A 9,844-nucleotide genomic window follows, 5' to 3' on the forward strand; every position below is an offset into this window, starting at 1 on the left:
GTGTGGTGATTCCTCAAAGACATAAAAACAGATATATTATTTGACCCAGCAATCCCATTACTGAGTATATACCCAAAGATAAATTGTTCTATCATAAAGAGACACTTCTCAAAAGAAGACATTTATGCAGCCAACAGGCACATGAAAAAATGCTCATCATCACTGGTCATCAGAGAAATGCAAATCAAAACCACAGTGAGATATCATTTCATGCCAGTTAAAATGGCAATCATTAAAAAGTCAGGAAACAACAGGTTCTGGAGAGAGTATGGAGAAATGGGAACGCTTTTACACTGTTGGTGGGAGTGTAAATTAGACCAACCATTGTGGAAGTAGTGATTCCTCAGGGATCTAGAACTAGAAATATCATTTGACCCAGTGATCCCATTACTGGGTATATACCCAAAAGATTATAAATCATGCTACTATAAAGACACATGCACATGTATGTTTACTGCGGCACTGTTCACACTAGCAAAGACTTGGAACCAACCCAAATGTCCATCAATGATAGACTGGATTCAGAAAATGTGACACATATACTCCATGGAGTACTATGCAGGCGTAAAAAGGATGAGTTCGTGTCCTTTGCATGGACATGGATGATGCTGGAAACCATCATTCTTGGCAAACTATCACAAGGACAGAAAACCAAACACTGCATGTTCTCACTCATAAGTGTCAGTTGAACAATGAGAACACATGGACACAAGGCAGGGAACATCACACACTGGGGCCTGTCAGAGGGTGAGGGAGGGGGGAGGGATAGTATTAGGAGAAATATCTAATGTGAAAGACGAGTTTATGGGTGCAGCAAACCAACATGGCATGTGTATACGTATGTAACAAACCTGCATGTTGTGCACATGTACCCTAGAACTTAAAGTATAAAAATAAAAAAAAAGAAACATGCACATGTATGTTAATTGCACCACTATTTACAATAGCAAAGATATGGAATCATCCTAAATGCCCATCAATGGTAGGCTGGATAAAATAAAAAATGTGGTACATCTACACCATGCAATACTACTCAGTCATTAAAAAAACAAACAAACAAAATAAAACAAAACAAAAAAAAGAGATCATGTCCTTTGCAGGAATACGGATGGAGCTAGACGCCATTATTCTTAGCAAACTAACGTGGAACAGAAAACCAAATACCCCATGTTTTCACTTATAAGCTGGAGCTAAATGATGAGAACACATGGAAACACAGAGGGGAACAAAAGACACTGGGGTCTACCAGGGGTTGCAGGTTGACAGGAAGGGGAGGACCGGGATAAAACAACAAATGTGTACCTGGCTTAGAAACTGAGTGATGAAATAATCTGCAAAACAAACCCCCATGTCCCAAGTTTACCTATATAATAAACCTACACATGTACTCCTGAACCTAAAAGTTAAAAAATACATATCAAAAAAGGTATCCCATATTCAAAGATTAGAAGAATTTACATTGTTAAAATGTTCATACTACCCAAAGCAAACTACAGATTTAATGTAATCCCTATTAAAATTCCAATGACAGTTTTCAGAGAAATGGAAAAGACAATCTTAAAATTTGCATGAAACCACAAAAGATTCCAAATAGCAAAAGCAATCTTGAGTAATAAAACCAGAAGCTAGAGGCATCATACTACTTGACTTCAAAATATACTACAAAGCTGTACTAATAAAAACAACATGGTACTGGCACAAAAACAGACACATAAGCCAATGGAACACAATAGAGAACCTAGAAAGAAATCCAAGCATTTATTGTCAAATGACATTTTGACAAAGGTTCCAGGAACACAACATTAGAAAAGGAAAGTCTTTCAATAATTTAGGTTGTGACCACTGTATGTTTACATGCAGAATAATGAAATTAGACTCTAATCTCATACTAAATATAAACATTAACTCAAAATTAATTAGAGATTTAAATGTAAAACCTGAAACTGTAAAACTACTAGAAGAAAACATAGGATATAAGCTTCATGACATTGGTCTGGACAACCAATTTTTGGATATGACCTCAAAAGTACAAGTCACAAAAGTAAAACTAAACCAGTAGGGCTGCATCAAACTGAAAAGTTTCTGCATAGTAAAGGAAATAAATCAAAAGAGTGAAAAGCCAATATACAGAATGGAAAAAATATTTGCAAATCATATATCTGATAAAAGTTTAATATCCAAAATATATAAGGAACTCAACTCAATATCAATAAAACAAATAACCCTATTTTAAAATGGGCTAAAGACCTGAATAAATATTTCTCAAAGTAAGACATTTGAATGGCCAACAGGTATATGAAAAACTGCTCCGTATCACTAATACTTAAAGGAATGAAATTTAAACCACAATGAGATATCACCTCAGAACTGTTAAAATATATTTTATCAAAATATGAAAGATAAATATTGACAAGGATATGGAGAAAAGAAAACCCTTGCATATTCTTGATGGGAATGTAAATTACTACAGTCATTGTGGAAAATAATATGGAAATTTCTCAAAAATTAACAATTGAACAGTTGTTCGTATAATCCAACAATTCTACTCCTGAATATATAACCAAAAGAAATGAAATCAGGATATACAAGAGATATCTGTACTCCCATGTTCACTGCAGCATTATTCATAATAACCAAGATATGGGCTCAACCTAAGTGTCCATCGGTGGATGCATGGATTTAAAAAAACGTGGTATATATACTACTCAGCCTTAAAATAGAAGAAAATTCTATTCACTTGTAATAACATCGATAAACTTGGAGGACACCATGTTAGTTAGAATATGACCGGCAAAGAGAGACTGCATAATCTCACTTACATGTGGAATCTAAAAAAGCTGATCTCATAGAAACAGAGTAGATGATAGTTACCAAGGGTTGCAGAGTGGAGTGGGTTTAGGAGATGTTGTCCAAATGATACAAAATTTCAATTAATCAAGAAATCCATTGTACAACATAGTGACTATAGTTAATAAAAGGTATTCTTGAAAATCTCTGAGAGAGTAGATTTTAAGTGTTCTCTCCACAAAAAAATTGTAAGTTTGTTAGGTAATGCACATGTTAATTAATTCAATTTAGTATTCCACATCGTTCACATTTTTCAATACATCATTTTTCAATACATAACAAATATATATGTAATTTTACAATTAATTAAAAATTAATGAATTTTTTAAAATATTCTATTGGGGCATAATGAGAGCCTCTCCACAAGCTGTCACTATTCAAATATTGATTTCATTTGTATGTTTGTTTGTTTTTGAGGTTGAAAGTCTCATGTCTTCATTGATATAGTGTGGGATTGGGACATCAGGAATAGTAGCAGTAATTACTATTAATGACTAAATACTAATTTGCATTGACTAAACTATCAAAGGACAGGCCAAGAAAGTTGGAGAATATATAAGAAAACATGTATTCAAATTTTATTACACTGTTAATAGACTACTAAAGATAAAACTCAGAAAAGTGATACAATACATTTCTTAGTTGCCTTTCTAAAATAGGTATGACTTAGTTAAAGAAAAGTAAAAGGAACATATTTATGTCTAGGTGTACATACACACACACAGAAGTCTGTCTAGGTGTACACACACACACACAGAAGTCTGTCTAGGTGTACACACACACAAATACATTTATACATATTTGAATTATTTGAAAATTCCATGTTTTGGGGAGGAAAATTAGGTAGTTGGTGAGATGATAAACCATACTCAAAAAATAATTTTCATTAAAATTATACTTCAGTCAATAAAATTATTTTCATTTATTAAATATAGTTTATCATCTCTTCAACTACCTAATTTCCCCCACAATGGAATTTTCCACTAATTCACCTATGTATATATGTATTTGTGTGTGTGCGTGTGTGTATACACCTAGACAAATGTTCCTTTTACTTTTCTTTAAGTCGTACCTATTTTAGAAAGGCAACTAAGAAAATAGATTATTTTCAATAGATTATACAAAATAATGTATTCTATAACTTTTCTGAGCTGTATCTTATCTGAATATTGAACAAGTACGCTAAACATTATTAGCTCAGGTATCAAGTACAAATTTTATTGTTTCAACATGAAAATACATTGGTTTTTTTTCCCACTTTTTTGTTGAAAATTAACGTGACTAAAACATATCAGATGATTTTTTCAAATTGCCTGACACATTAGTAGCGATTGAGAAATCAGCCTGACAGCAGGATTAAACCTCCTGATTAGACCTCACTGGGAGAACAACAACATGCTTGACTGTGTGAGTTCCCAGGAAGTAGATTCTGAGAATTTGCACTCAGAATGTTTACTAAGGGAGGGCTTTTAGGATGAATAACTTAGGAAGGGAGATTATGGAAGCAAGATGGAACAAAGGGAGAAACTGAATTGTGATAAATGCCCAACTGCTGTGGGAATGCTAAGGCAGAGATAACCTGCAGGAGTTGTCCTATCTTGCCCCATGTGGTTGTGCCCTTATACCCAACTGAGAGGGGACAACGTTCTGGCGGCCCTCGCTTGCTCTCAGGGCCTCCTGGATCTCAGCGTCCGCTCTGGCCATGCTTGAGGAGCCCTTCAGCCACCCGCTGCACTGTGGGAGCCCTTCTCTGGGCGGGCCAAGGCCAGAGCCAGCTCCCTCTGCTTGCTGGGAAGTGTGGAGGGAGAGGTGTGGGCAGGAAAGCGGGGCTCCCAGGCCAGCGTGAGTTCCAGGCGGGAGTCGGCTCCACAGCACCTTCATTTGTAGCTGCTGGCGGGCGCCGCCAAACCCGGGGCAGTGAGGGTCTTAGCACCCGGGCCAACAGCTGCAAAGGGTGTGCCAGGTACCGCAACACTGCTGACTCACCCGCGCCGCAGTCGAATTCTTGCCAGGCCTCAGCCGCCTCACCGCAGAGCAGGGCTCAGGACCTGCAGCCCGCCATTCCTGAGCTCCCCCTCGGGGGGCTCCCGCGCGGTCCGAGCCTCCCCAACTTGGGTGCCGCCCCCTGATCCAAGGTGCGGGGTGCCATAGACCACCGAAGGGCTGAGGAGTGCAGCCCCCTGTGCAGGACTGGTGGGCAGCTCAGCCCATGGCCCTGTAACGGGATCCACTGGGCAAAGCCAGCTGGGCTCCTGAGTCTGGCAGGAACTTGGAGAACTTTTATGTCTACCTAAAGGATTGTAAATGCACCAATCAGCACTCTGTGTCTAGCTCAAGGTTTGTAAATGCACCAATCAGTGCTCTGTGTCTAATCTAGTGGGGACTTGGAGAACTTTTGTGTCTAACTAAAGGATTGTAAATGCATCAATCAGCACACTGTGTCTAGCTCAAGGTTTGTAAACGCACCAATCAGTGCTCTGTGTCTAGCTAATCTAGTGGGGACTTGGAGAACTTTTGTGTCTAGCTAAAGGATTATAAATGCACCAATCAGCACTCTGCGTCTAGCTCAGGGATTGTAAACACACCAATCAGCACTCTGTCAAAACAGACCAATCAGCGCTCTGTAAAAGGGACCAATCAGCAGGATGTGGGTGGGGTCAGATACGGGAATAAAAGCAGGCGGCTCCAGCTAGCAGTGGCACCCCGTGGAAGCTTTGTTTTTTTGCTCTTTGCAAAAAATTTTGCTGCTGCTCACTCTTTGGGTTCCCACTGCCTTTATGAACTGTAACACTCACCACAAAGGTCTGCAACTTCACTCCTGAAGCCAGTGAGACCACAAACCCACTGGGAGGAACAAACAACTCCAGACGTACAGCCTTAAGAGCTGTAACACTCACCGGGAAGGTCTGCAGCTTCACTCCTGAAGCCAATGAGACCACGAACCCACCAGAAGGAAAAAACTCTGAACACATCCGAATATCAGAAGGAACAAACTCCACACACGCCATCTTTAAGAACTGTAACACTCACTGCGAGGGTCCGCGGCTTCCTTCTTGAAGTCAGTGAGACCAAGAACCCACCAATTCCGGACACACAGCCTTTATCATGCATCAGACTTGGTTCATCCGTGAAAGAGCTTTACCTTGGGGAAGGTGGCTCTCTACCTGCTACTGAGAAAATGAAGGCTGTCCACTAACAGCATTCCAAGAAATCAGACCCAATTCTCCCCATGAAAGCCAGGTTTGTGATGATTATGGGCAATAAAATTAAATATTATGGTAGAGTTATTTAGTTTAATTTGTTTTTGTTTGTTTTACTTTGACTTTGTTCCTATTGTGGTGAAATCACAACATGACATCTACCCCCTTCCCTCTTTTTTTTATTTTTAAACAGGGTCAGCTTCTGTCACCCTGGCTGGTGTGCACACAGGACTCACTGCAGCCTCGATCTCCAAGGCTTAAGCGATTCTCCTCCTTCAAACTCCTAAGTGGGTGAGACCACAGGCACACAGCACCATGCCCAGATAATTTATTTATTTTATTTATTTTTATTTTTTGTTGAGACTAGTTCTCACCATGTTGCCCAGGCTAGGCTCGAACTCCTGGGCTCAAGCAATCTTCCCACCTTGGTGTCTCAGCGTGATGAGATTATATGAGTGAGCTTTCATGCCGAGCCAAGATCTAATCTCTTAACATATGTTTAAGCACCGAATACAGTATTGTTAACTAAAGGCACAATGTTGCACAGCACACCTCTAGAACGTATTCACCTTGTATAACTGAAAGTTTACACCCATTGAACATCAGCTCCTCCCTCTTCATTTCCCCTTGTGCCCAGACCCTGGCAACCATCATTCTAACTTCCTGTTTCTGTGAGTTTGACTCTTTTGGATACCTCATGGAAGTGGAATCATGCAGGTTTGTTATTCTGTAACTGGCTTATTCCACTTGCATAATGTCTTCCAGGTTCATCCTTCATGTTGTGTATGGCAGGATTTCATTCGTTTTTAAAGCTGAATAATATTTTATTGTATGTTATACCACACTTTCTTTATCTATTCATTTGTCAATGGGCATTTTAGTTGATAATCATATCTTGACAATTGTAAACAGTGTGCAAAGAACACAGGAGCGCCAATATTTATTTGAGATCGTGATTTCATTTCCTTCGGATATATACTCAGAAGTAGAATTGCTGGATCACATGCTACTTCTATTTTTAACTATTGGAGGAACCACCATGCTATTTTTCATAATGGCTGAACCACTTTTACATTTCCACCAATAGTGTAATAGTGTTCTAATTTCTTCACATTGTTGTTAGCACATATCTTTTGTCTTTTTGATAATAGTTATTCTAACGTTTATGATAAGGTGATACCTCATTGTAGTTTTGATTTGCATTTCCTTGATGATTAGTGATTGGGAATGTATTTCTATATACTGTTGTCCATGTGTATGTCCTCTTTGGAGATTCCCATTTATGTTTTTTCCCATTTTCTAACCAGGTTACTTGTTTATTTGCTATTGAATTGTTTGAGTTCCTTATATATTTTGATTACTAACCCCTTACCAGATGTATGATTTCCAAATCTATTCTCTGAATTCCTAGATTATCACTTTGCTTTGTTGATTATTTTCTTTGCTGTGGACTAATTTTTCTTGGTTTATGTAACCCCATTTATCTATTTTTCCTTTTGTTGCTTGTGCCTTTGATGTCAGATTCAATAAATCCTTACCAAAACAAATGTCATGGGGCTTTTCCCTCTATGTTTTATTCTAGGAGTTTACACTTTCAGGTCTTACTTTTAAATCTTTAATCTATTTTGAGTTTGTATGTGTGTGCGTTGTGTGTACAATGTAAAGTAATGATACAATGTCATTCTTTTGCATGTAGTATCCAGTTTTTCCAGTACCATTTGTTGCAGAGTGGATAATACACCATAAGCAAGTGAGATTTATCCCTGAGATATAAGCATGGTTCAATTAATGTGATATACCACATTAATAGAGTGAAGGATAAAAATCACGTGATCCTCTCAATAGATGCAGAAAAAGCATTTGACAAAATCCAATGTAGTTTAATGATAAAAACTCTCCATAAACAAGAATAGAAGGGATTTACCTGTGGGAATTTCTTGTTTATTGAGAGTTTTTATTCTTTTTTTTATTCTTGTTTATTAAGAGTTTCTATCATGAAAATATGCTGGATTTTTCATAAGTGGCCTTTATACTTAATGATGAAAACCTGAAAACTTTTCCTCTAATATAAGGAATAAGGCAATGATGTCTATTTTACTACTTCTGTCCAATATACTACTAGAAGTCCTAGTTGGAGCAATTTGGCAAAGAAAAAGAAATATAAAGATTCCAAATCAGAAAGGAAGAAGTGAAATTATCTCAGTTTGCAGATTACATAATCTTATATTAAAAAATCCTAAAGAATTCTCACATAGAAACTGTAGAATTGATAAATTCAGTAAAGTTGCAAGATACAAAATCAACATGAAATATTAGTTGCATTTTTACATACTAATAATGAGCTATCTGAAAAGGAAATTAAGAAAACAATTCAATTTACCAGAACACTGAATATAATAAAATACTTAGAAATGAACTAACTCAAGAAGGTAAAAAACTTTTACACAGAAGACTACAAAACATTGATGAATGACTTCAAGACACACATAAATAGAAAGACAAATTGTGTTTATGGTTTGGAGCAATTAACATTATTAAAATTATACTACTGAAGGCTATCCATAGATTCAGTGCAATTCCTATAAAAATCAAATGGCATATTTTATAGAAATAAAAGAGAACAATCCTTACATTTATATGGAACCACAAGTAAACTTCTAATAGACAAAGTAATCTAAAGAAAGAAGAGAAAAGCTGGAAGGCATCAAACTTCCTAATTTCAAAAACATATTTCAGACTTCAGTAATTAACACCGTATGGTATTGGCATAAACATGAACATGCAGACCAATAGAGCAGAATTGAAAGTCCATAAATAAACCTATGAGTATATCGTCAACAGGTGTTCTACAAGGATGTCAAGAGCACACAGTAGGGAAAATATAGTCTCTTCAAACAAATGATGTTGAAAAAACTGGATGTTCAGGTGTAAAGTTATTTTAATATAACCAGTTCCATGCTGCATCAAGTTGGTCATTTAATTGTAATTTGCATAGATTATCAATGACATTTATCTCTTATGCCATCTTTGTATTATCTTAACTTCTACCCCAGAAAGAGCAGTGTGACAATGCCTATTTTTCACAGTTGTTTGATGATTTTTTTAAAGCTGAAAATGTAGCAATCTGTGGTGGTAATCCATTTCCAAATATTCTAGCAAATTGTAGATATCGAAGAGACTATCTTAAAGAATTTCAGAGCTGAGTTGTCTTTTCCCTAACACTAGCAATGACCATTTTCACTTTGATTTTCACTTTGACTTCACAGCAAGTCATGATGTTTCACTTGCTCACAATTTACTCCATTCCCCTGCATACTTCCCACTCACAACTGTTGATGCTTATATTTCCTCTACCACCCCCTGAGGCTCTGCTCTTTCCATGACTGGCTACAGATTTGGTACTGAGGAACTTATACCTTGTTTCAAAAGTCTGTGAAAATTTTACCTGATCAACTAGAACATTATTTCCATTAAAGAATCATGTGTCTTTTACTTCTTCCATCCTATCTAATACCCACCCAATCATTGACTTTCAATTGTTTATAACATAATGACAACTTGACTATGAAAATATTATGATATTCAGATAAAATCCTAGGCCACTGTCCACCACCAAGTGTACAATTTGCCATTTCTGATTACAGAAATATGTCTTAACCTTAAGGAATCAAGGACTCCAAGGATCCTTAAGTTCTAGTAGTGAGGAAAGTAAAAAAAGGTATATCTCACCAAGGAGCCAGTGAAAAGGTGAGAACATCATTATCATATTGCAAATTTAGAACCCAATGTAAAGTTGA

At 37.1% G+C, this 9,844-nt stretch overlaps 1 long non-coding RNA gene across 1 annotated transcript; it reads left to right on the forward strand.

Moving 5' to 3' along the window:
- Window positions 1-5,510: 5,510 nt before the first annotated feature.
- LOC144332700 (uncharacterized) lies at window positions 5,511-7,594 on the forward strand. The gene is made up of 2 exons (XR_013400678.1): window positions 5,511-6,087; window positions 6,241-7,594. It is a non-coding gene; the product is annotated as an uncharacterized LOC144332700 (long non-coding RNA).
- Window positions 7,595-9,844: the final 2,250 nt, after the last annotated feature.

Source organism: Macaca mulatta, chromosome 11 (genome assembly GCF_049350105.2).
Source record: "Macaca mulatta isolate MMU2019108-1 chromosome 11, T2T-MMU8v2.0, whole genome shotgun sequence".
Classification (NCBI taxonomy): Eukaryota; Metazoa; Chordata; class Mammalia; order Primates; family Cercopithecidae; genus Macaca; species Macaca mulatta.